This window comes from Pteropus medius, unplaced genomic scaffold (genome assembly GCF_902729225.1).
Source record: "Pteropus medius unplaced genomic scaffold, Ma_sr-lr_union100, whole genome shotgun sequence".
In the NCBI taxonomy this organism is placed as follows: domain Eukaryota; kingdom Metazoa; phylum Chordata; class Mammalia; order Chiroptera; family Pteropodidae; genus Pteropus; species Pteropus medius.
The window spans coordinates 16,349,167-16,364,619 of record NW_024349802.1 but is presented as its reverse complement, the minus strand read 5'-3'; the positions used below and the strand labels follow the sequence as shown (position 1 = coordinate 16,364,619).

Sequence of the window (15,453 nt, the reverse complement as noted above, 5' to 3'; positions counted from 1 at the left end):
ACATCTGATCCCACCCCACCAAAATTGAATTAATATCTGAGCATTAATTTATCACCGACACAGTACAAACACACACATACATGCATACACATAAAATCAACATATTTATTCATTATGCAATTCTACACCTACAGGCATTTTCTCACAGTGTCTTTCAAGTTTCACTTAGCAGTGCTATGACCGAGCAAGAGTAATGAATTCCACAAATAGTATTGATAGTCTGATGTAATTCAGTGGAAGCCTTATTATTATAGACAGAGTGTTTGTGGCTTTTTATAGTTTACAAAACTTTTATCTAGTTCTCACTTGATGCTCGCATGGAATTAGCACGCCTTGCAAAGGGGTACAGCCTCTGGTAATCAGAAAAGAAGCTGAAGTTAGAAGCTAGCAGAAGAAAAAGCGGAAAATCAAATCTCAGCTCAAATTCCAAAGCATGAGCTATTGGCATCACTCCCCACACCCTTCCTCTGTGTGTTCCTGGATCCTTTCCTTACCCTAAGCTATTCTCTTCAACGTCTATTGCTGATATTGGTCATCTGTGGAGTTGAGAATTTCTCCAGATGGAAATCTCCAACCAACTGTATTACATAAGAATGCTTTTACCTAGGTAGAGTCCTAATTTTTCCCCTAAGTCTTTCACTTCCCAGTCAAATGCCTGGATACAATCCAAAATAAAATAATGGGCCGAATGGCTGGGTACTTCTAATGCTGAATCAGCTAATACGGGGTCTGTGTGACTGACAGCAGCTGATTTCAAAGGCAAGCTTCTTCATCTCCTCAGTAGCCCCAGGCCCAAGAACCCAATAAGCCAGCACTTTGTCTGGGATGGCTTTTGGCTTTTACTGCAGTACTTTTGTTACTTCATTTTTTAAGTGAAAGAGATGGAGGGATGAAAGGGATAAAAGGCCGTTATCTGATACCCTGCATCTACAATTATTCTTTGCCTGCACCTTGTCCGATTCCATATACTTATATGAATGGGGCATTCAACAATAATTCTAAGCTATGACTTCTTATGAATTAATGTTAATTTCTGAAAACTAATGCCTATAACCTCCTTGAAAAAAAAAAGGCATTATGATCCCAATCCAGCAAACGGAAGCCACATCTAGGACATATAAGCAATTCTATACCTTGGCAATGGCAAGGCTGGTGACGAGGCTAGATAAAATGACCTTGACCTATTCTTATGTCTCAAAGGCCAAACCACATTACAGAGCCTATACCAGTGCATCAGCCCCTGTACTATTCTCTGTATACACTCTTGTCTCCCTACAATCTAATTGCTAAAGATCAGCCAATGTGATATTGAAAACATAAACTAGATCATGTAACTTCCCTTCTTAATCCCATCCTGTGGCTTCTCATTACTCTTAGAACAAAACTGAAATTCCTTAAAATTCAGCTTCTTAGATTTTCTTCAGAGAATATCCTCAGAGAGACTCTTGACAAATTCAATATCATCAGTCCATGAATACTCAGCAGAAAAAGAGTTTCTCTGTAAAATGTCTGGATTCAAGGGGCAGGGGGTTGGGGGACTGAGAGTAGCAAGAAAAAAAGATCTTTAGAGTTAAGGATGACAGAATGGGGGATGGTCACCCAAGAAAAATGCTATGCTTCTTCCGGGGATCTGAAGAAAAGCATTCTGGGTCTAGGCTATGGTTAAGTTTTTACCAGAAAGCAAGATTACTTGGCTTAAAATCAAGCAATGGAGCTTTCCTCAGTTAATTTTTGCTTTAAAACATTTTTAGGAGTCTTAAGATTATGCCATCTTTAAAGCTGAAATGGAATTAAAAAATCAGCCATTTCAAACCTCTTAATCCCTAGATTTTATCCATATGGCAAAAGGCCCCACACAGTGAGCATTTTGATCGACATGAAAAACACTCAGACTGACTAAACAACCATAATGGTTTATTTCTGGTAAACCTTTTTGATTTACCAAGAATTTCCTCAGACATTTATTTCCCACAAGAAGAATACTTTAAAGGACATAAAATCATTTTTTCAAAATTGCCTTGTGTCATCCTCCTATTCCAAGCAGCGCTTCTCGGCCTCTCCTGCTTCATTTTTTTTCCACATCATCATTCAGCATATTATATTTATTTGTTTTTCTACACCCTGCAATATACATAGTAAACGTATCAGTTACTATCCTAAGAGCTTTATGCAAATTTATTCATTTAATCTTTATAACAAAGCTGTAAGTAAGTACTATTACTTTAGTACTTAAGTACTAGTACTTTAGATCCTCATTGCAGAGATGGGGAAGTTGAGAGAAAGCAGATGAGTTTAGTTTTAAGCTTGGTGAGATTGAAACACTTGTGAGATATTCATGTATAAATATCCAGGAGGCCACTGTACACAATTCTGGAACTCAGAAGAGATATGACATTAGATCGAGATATCAGAACCTTAGTCTATGGATGGAAAATAAGACAGCAGAACTGGAGGAGATCTCTTAGGTTGGTGGCCCTGATGTATATGGCTGAGCTTTTTTGTGCTCGTATTTATTTGGAGTCAGTTGGAAAAGAAGAGGGGAGAGAAAAGCAGTATGCAAATTGCTGTGAGCAGGACAGGGCATTTGGGACTGCTGGCTGTCTCTGATACACGAGATCAGCATTCAGGGATGATAACTAACTTGCTCTGTGACTTTGTGCAAGTCTTTTCACCATTAAGGGCATTAAGGGCTTCTATTTCTCTCCATGTAAGATGCCTGGGCTACATGATGTAGTTTCTGTCTTCAAGCTCCTGGCTTTAAAACTCTGAGAAAATAAGCTCTCAAATACTCTGTGATATTGTAAAGGGAACATCCTGTAAGAAGGGTGATTTGTCAATATCTTTCAAAATTAAAACTATCTATACCTATTGACCCAGAAATTGTACTTTTAGGAATTTATTCTGTAGTGACACTTGCGTATGCACAAAATAATATAAATTCAAAGTTCTTCGCTGCAACCTTGTTTGCATATTATAGATTGGAGAAAGTCTAAATATCCATCAATAAGCGATCACATAAATAAATTATAGTATATCCTTATAGTGGAATTTTATAAAGTCATAAAACAAAATGTAGATACAATGAAATACTATATAGCCATGAGAAAGAGCCAAGCTCTGTTGTATGCAGGAGTGTGTAAATATCAAAACAATGTAGAGGAGAGATGGAGCAAAAGAAGCCAAATACACAAAAAATACACGCACTACGAATTCACTTAATTAAAGTTCAAAAAAAGAAAAAAGAAATCTCCAGTGTTACAAGCTGGGATAGTGATTTTACCGCTGGGGCCAGAGCTCTAAAGAGCACTAAATACACTACGATCTGTCACCAAAAGCTTCTCCTAAGTACATTTACTGGATCCTTCATAACTGAACTGTTACGGAAAGCAACTCTATAAAGAAAAAGGGCCTGGGATTCCACAATCTATGGCCTTCAGAAAGAGCAGACTCATTGCATTAGAACATGATGTCGATGACTAGGAAGGGAGGGTACTGGAAACTATGCTGCACAGAAACAGTGTATCTGTGGAAACAACTGAGAATGACATAGAAATCAACAACCACAGGGCAAACACTCCATCAGTCTGCAACATTCTGAAGGGTTCCCATGGGAAGCAATGGAGAGACTTGTTCTTTGTGTTTCAAGGAGATGAAACTAGGACAGGTGGTGAAAGCTACAGAGAAACAATTTTTCAGTTTGTTTAAAGAGAGCTCTCAAGGTGGAATTGATCACCTGTCAACAGCCGCTGCTCAGGTTCCAGCTGAAAATCAGACAGGATGGAACCTCTCTGTACCTATGAGAAATCCTCACAGCCTTTCCCACGGTTGTGATGAAGAATGTGAGGACAGGACGGTCAATTTTTTCCTGTTGGGCAAGACCCGTGGGACAATAGCTGTGTGGTTCTCATACAGCTCTCCTTGACAGTGATATGGGTGATGTAAAGGCCAAGTTTAAATGTCATGGCCAACAATGGTGCTCATAGAACAATGACACTTAAGTGCCTTCCCAAGAAGTAGGAGGAAAAATCTAGTTCCAAGCTCCTTATATGTCCTGGAGTCCATCAAAATGCAGAATTACAGAAATCTATCTCGCAGCTGGAATTAGAAATCTCAGAGGTCTAGCTGAGCTCCCACCCATGTAGGTTTCTCCCCTGCAGCATCCCTAACAAATGCTGAGCTAGTCTTGTTTATATACCTTCTATAATGAGAAGCTCTCTGCTTCACACGGTGGCTTTCCATGGTTCAACCGTTCTCATTGTTATTGATAAAAAGTAAAAACAATAGCTAACATTTCTTGAGCTCTATGTGCCAAACTGTGCTGAATATTTTCCATGCCATTAAACCTGCCGCAAACTTATTAAACAGGTAAGGAAAATAAGCATCAGAATGTTAAGAATGTGTTCAAGGTCATGCAAAGTGATAGAGTGAGCTTCAAGAACTATGATTTTCACAAATAAAAATTTCAATTTTATTCACTCATCTATCACTATTTTGTAATATGACTGAGAATCACCTTTACTATTATGCACTGAAAATTTCTCTTTAAATGATCTTGTTCATTTAAAACAAACTTAAATACCTACTTTAACCATTTGTTATATATCTGAAATTACAAAATTTTTCTATTAGCTATGCATTTTCTTTGATAGGTATTAAAATAAATTCACAACTAATAAAAGTTTTCAAATGTTCAACCATGTTTGAAGTAAAAAACATCTCAATTAGCACCATTTTGTATGTACTATGTCTTGGTAAACATTGTCCTAAGCTGTATTCTCATTTTCAAATGTGTATTTTTAAATAAAAATCCTGTTTTCTGTAATTATTTTTCACTGTTGGTATTAATCCTGCCCTGTGAGCTTGCTAAGAAAAAGTCTTGGCAATATTGTCATCAAGACTGATCTTTAAGTGTCTAAGAAAATTAACTAGATCTCCATTAAGGCTTCTCCAGGTTAGTCATTTCCTGTTCCTCTAACCTCTTAGACAGGGTTTCTATGTTCCTCTAGACTCTCAGTGGCTGGTCACTCTTGCTTGAAATATCCTATTTTGTAGCTCAGCCACAGTTGTTGTTCTTTAAGGGTATATACAACCTTAGTTATAGAATCCTTCCACCTACATGCAGTAACTGCTTCTAATGCTCAGGTTCAGATCTAACCAAGGCTGGGGACAGCCTAGTGGAAAGAACTTAGAACATAGTCCCAGCCTGGAAGACGTGAGCTATTTCTCAGCTCTGCCCACCCTGTAGCTATCAGTTGACTTATGGGAGCCTGAGTTTAGTTAACTGAAAAATGAATATAATAATTCTTGTGTTGCCAGCCTCTCAGGATGGTTCTGAAGATAAAATGAGAACATCGATGTGCAGATTTTATAAATGATGAAGTTACAGATATTAGTGAACATTAGAGCAGACCTCATGGCTCACATACACCATTACTTATTCCCTTGAGTAACCTATGAACCCAAGGTACCTCACAGCTCTTCTAGAAAACATCAAGTGGGAGAAAGTGGTATGTGGACAAGACTTGATGATACTCAAGGAATTCACGACGTGAGGAACTGCTGCTACATTCCAGTCACAGTTCTAGGCCCTGATATACAGTGTTAATTATGAGAGACACATAGGAATGATAGTCAGCCAGTACAAACTGGCCATACTGATTGCTTAAGTAGTAAAATATTTTCATAGTAATGGGAACATCGCCATTTCCTTGAGTTTTCTAGTTCACATGTATTGCTCTAGTTACTACAACCCCTCCTTCAAGATTCCTAGGCCTCCCCAAACGCCCGCAACTTTAGGGTTAAAAGACTGATAGATGGCCTCTTGGTCCCTGTTACAGGACTTTGGCCAGTGTCAATTCTGATTGATTAGTGCCATGTGATATTGATATTTGTAATACCACCCAGGGAGAATAGGTTTCGATCTATTGAGAAGATACAGAAAAAACAAGTGAATGAAACAATGCATAATTCAACTACGGATTGTGATAAGAAGGAGTTGGTGATGGTAATGAGAGCAGGGACCAGATAGCATGATTGAGAAAGGTCTCCTTGAGGAAGTGAGATTTGAGTTGAGACAGGAATGAGAGTGAAGGAAATGAGAACCAGCTATGCAAAAATCTAAGAGAGCACTTCTGAGGGAAGAGTAGAAGCCTTTAAAGCCCTAGGGCAGGAATGGGTTCGTCATGCATGAAGAACAGAAAAAAGGCCCATGTGATCAAACAACAATGCAGTTTGCCCAAGGGAGACCAGGGCCTGAGCATGTGAATGCTGGCAGTCCTTGGTAACGAGTCTAGATTTTATCACAAATCCAAGAAGTCACTAGAATAACTTAAGTACACCGACATGTGGTTATCATATTTATAAATTTCCTTGTTCTGAGAAACTCAAATCTTGGAAGACACTTCCTTTCCTATTGTCTTCCTACCAGACTTGGAAATCTGAGACTGATTAATGTCCTTCTAGAGGTAGATGTGGTAGATGATAATGACCCGTTTACCAGCCTAGGATGACTAGCTTAGGAAGGTCTACAGAGACCTAGAAACCCTGCCCTATGAGGTTGGAAGAACAGGAAATTATCAGTCTGGAGAAACCTCAGACACTTAAAAACCAGCCTTGGAGTGCCAAAACACTTTCCTTTATACCCATCTGATCTTCGCCATATCCAGGTAAGAAGTTATCGTTTCTTACCATTTTATAAGTAAAAAGCTTCAGCTTCTGCAAAGAAAAATTGCATTTGTGTTCTACAGAGTCATGGGCAAGGATTATTTCACCTCTTTTGCTTATCGAGAAAGCAATTAAAAAAATTTGCCTCATTTTTTATACAATTGTCACAGCTGGGCTAGTACTAGAATAATATAGGTGCCATGATTCTCATTATAATACTCCACTCCCTCCTTTTGACATTTGGGAAACAAGAGAATTTTGTAATTTTTGTGCTAGTCGGCTGAGGAATGACCCAGCCAGCTCCCCATGTACTGCTCAGCCCACGTACAAGCGATGACTACCTGGTCAGGCATTCAGAGAATCTGCATGCTTTGTCTGTGTGGAGAGGGCATACGTGCATTGTTCAGCTTGGCAGACATACACCACAGTTCATTTCTATCCCACACTTTAGCGATGACTAAAACCTGCCCAGAATATTATCTGTGATTAAATGCCACCTAGCCCCAAAATCTAAGCTTTTAAATTATGAACTAGTTGATCCCAGTGATAGAGGTGAAGGAAAGATGAACTAGGAAGAAAGAGATGTTTCTTTGTTCATTTTCCTAGAGGCCTCTAACTAACTGTACCTCTAACTCATGAGAATCTCCAAAAATACAGAATGATAAAGGCATATATCTTCATGGTCCTGCTGTGGCACTGTTGAGTAGAAGAGACTCCCTCAGGGCCCTGGGGAAAAACTTTGACTCACAGGAGGGGACATGATGTCGAGGTGGCATTTCCTACACCTTCGTAATGAAGTTTCTTTCTGAGCCCTCCTCCACGCTGCATACTTCCAAATTCTTCTCCGCTCAGTTCTTCCCCTCTAACTTTATCCCCTTTCATCTATTCCCTTTGCTTTGATATTTTCTCATCCTCCCATTATTGCATGTAACGTTCTTGGAGGACAGGGACCATGTCTCTTTCTTCTTTACCTACTTCCAGAGAACCAAGCATGGTATTTTTCATAATAAGGACTCAGCACACTGTAATTAAATAAAGCAGAATATAACTATGACTACCATTTATGGAGCTACATATACCAGGTATGATGCTAAGTGTTTCACATATTTTATTTTACTTATTTCTTATAGCAATCTAGTGATATAGGTGTCTTCTGTCTTGATTTATGAAGTAGCAAATAGAAGCTTTAGGAAGTTAAATAACTTGCCCAAGGTCACATAATTAGTAAGTAGCAGAATTGGGACTCGATCCATATTTTTTCTGATGCAAACACGGAGTAACTTACGCACTAATCCAGGCTGCCTCTCTGTCTGACTACTTCATTATAAAATTGGAAGAGAAGAGCTAGAATGGTGAGACAGAGTTAGACAAGCAGCCACTTGCATTAAGGAAGCTGGACCAGTTGAACTGCCACGCAAAGGCCACATTCTTGACACACGGGTACCTGGGTATTAGAAGGTGGGCAGGTATCTGTGAGAAGGAACTCGTTTCAGACCTTAAGCTAATTCCCATCCCCTTTTAATACCAGACAAACAAGCTGAAAAGGAGCTGCCCTGTGCTGAGTGTACTGCGAGTTAATCCTAATTTCCCTGGAAGAAGAGAGGCATAGAGATGTTTTCTACAAGTCTTTGCCTGGTTTTGTAGACAGTGAGCTGAGTCAGAGAGAAAGTTGGCTGAAATTGTGGAAAGGCAGACCGGCAACTTAACTCAGGATGGTGCAGAACTCTTGTTATTCAGTCTTTACCAAGAGTTGGAGAGCAGGATGCTCTCCGACAGTGAGAGTGGACGTTGAGTAAAAGTGGGTGGTATATTAGTGAAGGTGGAAGATGTCATTGCCAATTTGAAAATCCAAGGTCTTGAAACTGTTTCTGAAAAAGCTGTTGAAATGAATAAGCTAAAGACGGCACAAAGGGGCATGTTCTAGTGAACAAGCACTAACCATAGACTTAGGAAATGATGTTTTTGGATCTCAATACTGGAAAGAATCCTAAAAATTATGAAGATGGATACTATTTTGAAATGTTAATTAATATGCTTTTGTTTCCAGAATTCGCTTTAACCCTTGTTTCTTTCCTTCACTCATTCAGTCAGTGCAGAATAAGCATTCTCCATTATTGCCTTAGAGATGAACTGACCGCAGAAAGCAGAGAAAGCAGAAAGTGAGTTGTTGGCTTTTGAGTTTAGCAGCCTACATATTATGGCTCAGCTACAGACACAGGAGATTTTGAGAGAATAGTTGATGTGATGATATGAATGATAAGAGAAAAATTTTCTACCTTCAAAATAAAGGGTAGATTCCAAGCTGAGAAGAGACAGGAGACTTAGAGATCAGTTGGACAAAGAGTGAAGGGGCACAGCCAGTGGGACCACGAGGACAGCATTGCATAAATTTCCAGGGAATGGCTGGTGTTCATTTAAGTGGGCAGCATCTGTAACCACGGCCCAGTTATAGAAGCTACTGCCTGCGGACGTGAGATCTTACATGTTGCCTGTTCTGCAGAGCTATAATGAGGTCAACCCTTGGACAGGAATCAGCATCTAAACCACTGATCATCTAGCAGGAGTGAGAGTCATTCATTTCCTCACTCTTGAGCTTGTTCTCTTCCCATCCATCTTACCCTACATTGTCAATCCTTCATGAGCTTCTTGAGACACTTGTATACCAATGAAATGGGCACTTAGAGGAGTGGTAGTATACGAGAAAAAGCTCCCCGCGGGTGGATTTAGAAGGGAATGAATGAAATCATCTAGGACTTCTGTATATTTGACAGTCCAAACCAAAAATAATAGGTTACCATCTATGATAGAATGATGGCCTCCCCAAGATGTCCACATTCTAATCCCCAGAATCTGTGAACACATTATTTTACATGGCAACAGGGACTTTGCATGTGTGACTTTCCAAGTGTGATTAAATGAAGAAACTTAGAAGATTATCCATGATTATCCTGGAGGGCCCGATATAATCACAAAGGTCCTTATAAGAGGAAGGTGGAGAGTGAAAGTCAGAAAGGGAGATGTGATGATGGAAACAGAAGTTGGAGTGACGCAGGGCCATGAACCAAGGGATGTGCGAGCAGAGCAGCCTCTAGAACTGGAAAAGGCAGGGAAATAAATTCTCTCCTAGAACCTCTGGAAGGAAGCAGTGTCTTAACAACGCAGAATCTTGAACTCTCCTCTAGATATACTAAATCAGATTATCTGGATTTATGCCCAGACTATGTATTTTTTTAAAGCTACCCCAGGCTATTCTGATACGGCCACCTTATACTAGCCCATGTATAGCAGGTTGAAAAATATTGAATCTAAAGTGACAAATCACTCACTGAGACCACTATCACATTCAGAATATTTAATGTCCCTTTCCTCCAAAACACCAAATTGTCATTCAGTTTCACAAGAACACCTAAAGATATTATGATCATCTCTTGAAAAATAATAACAGTTTCGATTTATCGAACGTATCCTAAGATGATCAGTATACTAATATATGTTATGCATTGTGTCATTTAATCTACGGGCAACCTTATAAAATATTTATTACTGTTATAATCTACAACAGAAAAAAAGACCTGGAAAAGCTATCTGTAACTGATGGGAAGTGAAGAAAAAATGGTTAAGTGCAACCGGAATTGCTGTGAGGCTTTACTCCCACGTAACCGCGCCTCCTACAGGTGCTCGGGAGCTCTCTTGTTTTTAAACCTAGTCTAACTGGGTTAAATTCTCTGCCTTGTGACTGGATTGTTTAATCCATTCACACTTAATATTATTATTGGTAGAATCAGATTTACATCTGCCATTTTGCTTTTTTTGTATATGTCTCACATCTTTTTGTTCTTTCTTTACTTTCTTTTTCAGTAAGTGAATATTTGCTAATGTAACATCTTAATTTCTTTAATAATTTTTTTACTTTTTTATTTTTAATTAGTTGCTCTAGGGGTTATTGTATACATTTTAATTTATCACAATCTACTTCAAATTTATAGTAACAACTGAAGTGAGATATAAAAATGTTATTTCTATAAGCTCTATTTCCTCTTTCTCCCTTTTGTGCTATTATTGTTATACATATTACATCATATCTGTTAAAATGTAACATTACTATAATTACCTTATATAATTTTATGAATAGTGAAGAAACTGCAACTATTTAGCTCTGCATTTGTAGCATAAAAACAGCCATAGACCATATATATATATGTATGTATGTGTATACATATATATATATATTGCTGTGCTACAATAAAACTTTATTTATGAACACTGAAACTAAATTTCACACAATTTTCACATGTCATAAAAGATTCTTCTTTTGATTTTCTTTACAACCATTTAAAATGTAAAAATAGGCAGGGGGCGGGATTTTATCCAAGGATGTAGTTTGCCAATCACTTGACCTTCAGCAACAATTTTTCGAAATCTTTAATGTGGCACCCTGGGGTTACCCAAACAAGCTTCAGGGACTCTAATATGCACAGGTAAGATCAGAGATTGGGGTTCAGCATCTTACCTCCATTTAAAGAACATTTTTGCTTATATTAGTTTTGTTTTCCAAGTTGAAAAGACTGAATTTAAAAAAGTGTCCAGGAAGGAAGGAGGTAGAGAAGGAGTGAACAGGAAGAGAGACAAGAAAATGCTCTCAGAGGTTCTTTCTAGCTCTGAAATTCTACTACATTCCTAAAAAGTTACCAAACTGTCAACAACTCTTGAACCAACATTCATTTAACCTTGAAATCTAAATGTTTGTATATTAGGCTGTATTTTACTCATATCTTTTAAGATTTTCTTTAGTTGTGTAACCTAAGTTCTTTTCCATAAATGGAAGCAGCATTAACAGAAGAGAATATGGATTTTCTACACCAGGGCCTAAAGAACCAGGCAAATAGATATCTTTTAGCACCCTCTTGTGTCCATAATAAATGATCACAACAGTCAACCCAGTTAAATATTAGGAATGTCTAATAAGGCCTAAGGCAGTGGGTGGGAAATACAGGGCAAAAAGAAGTTGAGGTAATGATAAGCATTTGTCTTCTCTTACTTATACCAATCTGCTGTAATTGAACACATCTCCTACAAACAATAACCCCCTACAAAGAAAAATGCTTCCTTGCTCCTCTTTAAATGTTACACACTCTTTGAAGGAAAGTTGATCACCCTCTAGGTTTTTCTTTAGTTCATCATAATGAACCTTTCTCTTCTTAATTAGAGCAGTTAAGACTACAGGTTTTAACATCAGATTCTCAACTCTGCCCTTCATTAGCCAAATAATTCTGGGTAAATCGATTAGCCTGCTCTCTTAAGTACTCTGCAGCCACTTATCAATAAATGGGATCCCACACACTTCAGCATAGTTGTTCCATCTATGATTGAACTAAGCATGGTCACATCCCTTCAACAGTTAGACGTGGAGGCACAAGTCACACACAAAAAGAATAGACATATTGGATTTCATCAATATTAAAAACTTTTATGTATCAAAGCACACCATCAAGGAAGTGAAAAGACAACCTATCAAATGAAATTGCAAATTGGTGCAGCCATTATGAAAAACAGTATGGAGGATCCTCAAAAAATTAAAAACAGAACTACCACATGATCTAGCAATTCAATTTCTGGGAATATACCCAAAGGAAATGAAAACACTGACTCAAAAAGATATATGCACCCTCATGTTCACAGCAGCATAATTTATACTAGTCAACACATGGAAACAACTTAAATCTCATCAGCAAATGAATAAAGAAGTTGTGGTATATATAACAATGGAATATTATTCAGACATGAAAAATGAGGAAATCTTGCCATTTACAAAAACATGAATGGACCTTGATGGTATTGTGCTAAGGGACATAAGTTAGATAGAGAAAGAAGAATACTGCATGACCTCACTTATATGTGTAATCTAAAAGGTATCAGATTTGCGGTTACTAGAGATGAGGAGTGGGGGAGGAATAGATGAAAGGTAGTCAAAAGGTACTAGCTTCCAGTTACAAGATAAATAAGTACTCGGTATGTAATGTACAGCGTGATGGATGTAGTTAACATTGCTGTATGACACACAGAAAAGTTAAGAGAGTAAATCCTAAGAGTTCTCCTAACATAGGAAATTTGTTTTCTTTTCTTTTTTGATTTCTCTTTTTATTGTTCTATATGCTACAATCTGTTCTATCTATATAGGTGATAACTTATAGCAATAATCATTTCACAATATATGGAAGTCAAACTATTAAGAACTATTAAGCTGTCCACCTTAATTACGCAGTGATATATGTCAATTATATCTCAATAAAACTGGGTGGAAAGAAGGAGCTCAATATAACTAGTCATTAGGATAATACAAATTAAAACCATAATAAGATACTATTTCATACCTATTAGAATGGCTATAATTTTTTTCTAAAAGAAAGAAAATAAGTTTTGATAAGAATGTAGAGAAACTGGAAACCTTGTACATTGCTAGTAGGAACATAAAATGGTGCCACCACTGTGGAAAACAGTTTGGCAGTTCCTCAGAATGTTAAACATAGAGTTATCACATGACCCAGCAATTCCACTCCTGGAATTTTCTCAAAAAAATTACAAACGAAAACTGTAACACTATTCATAACAGCCAAAAAGCAGAAACAGCCCAAATGTTCAACATTTGAATGAATAAATAAACTGTGGTATATTCAGCCATAAAAAGAAATAGAGTACTAATACATGCTACAACAGGCGTGAACCTCAAAATACATTTTGCTAAGTGAAAGAAGCTAGACACAAAAGGTGACAATAGTTATATAAACTATTCAGAATGGCAAGTGCACAGAGACAGAAAGTAGATTAGTGATTGCCAGGGCTTGGGGGCAGAGGGATGGTGAGTGAGTGCTCAATGGGTAAAGGGTCTACTTTGGAAGTGATAAAAATATTTTGGAACTAAATTGAGGTGATGGTTTCACAACATTGTGAAAGTACTGAATTCCAATGAATTGTACAGTTTAAAACAGTTAATTTTATGGCATGTGAATTTTACCTCAATAAAAAAAAAAGGCATCACAAAAAATATGTTGGAATTAGAAGCAAAAGTAAGATTTTTCTCTTTGTCGAGATTGCAGCTTCTGTGACATGTCAGCTCAGAAACAAGCAAATGGGTATCTACTGTCTACCACATGAACAGAGAAACAGAGAAAGCTGTGTGCAAAGAAGCAGAGAAGAAAAAAATTTAATCTGTAGCCAGGATGGAGAGAGAAAACAGATGATATTCCGGACTCTAGTTTTAGTTATCTTCATCCTGCCTGTGGATACCTCCTAATTCTTATAATTACATGTTTTTCTTAAACTGGTTTTTATTCTACAACTTGTAATAGAAAATGGACTATCTAATGCACAAGTCCAGCCAAAGGACTGCTTCTGCCATAAATGCAGTCCAGAGGAATTGCATTTTGAAATTTATTAGAGAAATACTGACATCTAAGATTAGAAAATACCTTAATTATTCCTCCTCATCGTCCTTCAATGAGCGAACACAATCACTGCACTATTTATAAGAAGTATCAGCAGACTTTGCTTAGAAAACTCTAATAATAAAGATTTTATTATCTCCAAGGGCAGATCAGTCCATACTTGAACAATTCTGGCTATTATAAAATTGTTCTGTGTAAATAGGCAAAAACTGATTTACCCGAAATATTATAACATTTAGAGTCGCTTTGGAAAAAAACACGGCATTCCTTTCCCTATGACAACTATTTAGCAATGTGAAGACAATGACTGTACGTCCGCCATTCCCCTGCCTCTTGCTCCCCTTGTGTGTAATACACATGCACACACAATATGTCTTCTCCCAAACAAGTATTATTTCTTTGCCCAATCCTCTCACAAGCATCTCAGGCTCTGAGAAGCAGTTAAGATGATATACTGTAATGTCAGACTTGAATTTTATTTCAGCTCTTTGTGAAAGATGTAACTGGACAAATCCGTTACCTCAGAGTCTCAGTTCCATCACCTGTGAATTGAACATAAGAGTTCTTCACTACAAAGGACGATTGTGAGGATTAAATGAAATGGTTAATATAAAGAATGCAGCACAGCACCGGCTACAGGTAGGTATTCAGTAAATGCTAGCCATTATTATTGACAATATTATTAATACTCGTGATTATGATTTTCTTATCTAGCAATCTGGTCTTACTTGACAGCGCCCTCCGACCGTGAATACAAAGACATCATATTAGTAGCTCTATGTGCTACTATAACCATGGGATTGGAAGATTACACTCACTTACAGAGGAAACTGAAACACAAATTAAGTAGTTTGCCCACAGTCACACAGCTAGTAGGTAGCGGGGCAAAATTCTAATCCACGAATTCTGACTCTGAACACTGTTGCAACAGGCCAATTATGCCTGCATAACTCACTATTTATCCACAAGGTGGCGCTCAGCTATAAAGAGTGGCTTGTTCTGCTAAGAGCTCTCAAGCAAAGGGATTAGCAACTCAAAATGAGGCCTCATAGTGGTAAACCGGTATTTTTAACAAAGGCATTTTCCTCCAAAAGCAGGACTTCAAGCAAGGAGAACAAATAAGTCCTGGGGATGTAAGGTATAGCACAGTGATGATAGTTAATACTACTGTATTGCATTTTTGAAAGTTGCTAAAAGAGTAAATTTTTAAAGTAAAATAATAATGATAATAATAAAAGAATAAGAATAAATAGGTGATTTGGTTAGTAGCACAAAGTTAGGGTACAAGAGAGGCACTTTAAACACTTGAAAAAAATATGATGGAAACTTTTATGAGAGCTAACCAGAA

General features: G+C 37.6%; 1 protein-coding gene across 6 annotated transcripts in view; it reads left to right on the top strand.

The window, feature by feature from the left end:
• Nucleotides 1–15,453, top strand: part of CUNH5orf46 (chromosome unknown C5orf46 homolog) — a 58,595-nt gene that overhangs the window by 12,843 nt on the left and 30,299 nt on the right. For 3 of the 6 annotated variants that reach the window (XR_005647299.1, XR_005647300.1, XR_005647301.1), the window contains exons 1-2: nucleotides 5,997–6,665; nucleotides 14,590–14,744. The exons of 1 other annotated variant lie outside the window; for it this stretch is intronic. The gene's annotated coding sequence lies outside the window, so the exon portion shown is untranslated. Of the gene's footprint in view, nucleotides 1–5,996; nucleotides 6,666–14,589; nucleotides 14,745–15,453 lie in introns of those variants that run through there. 2 more of the 6 variants (XR_005647303.1, XR_005647302.1) reach the window with 2 other exon arrangements.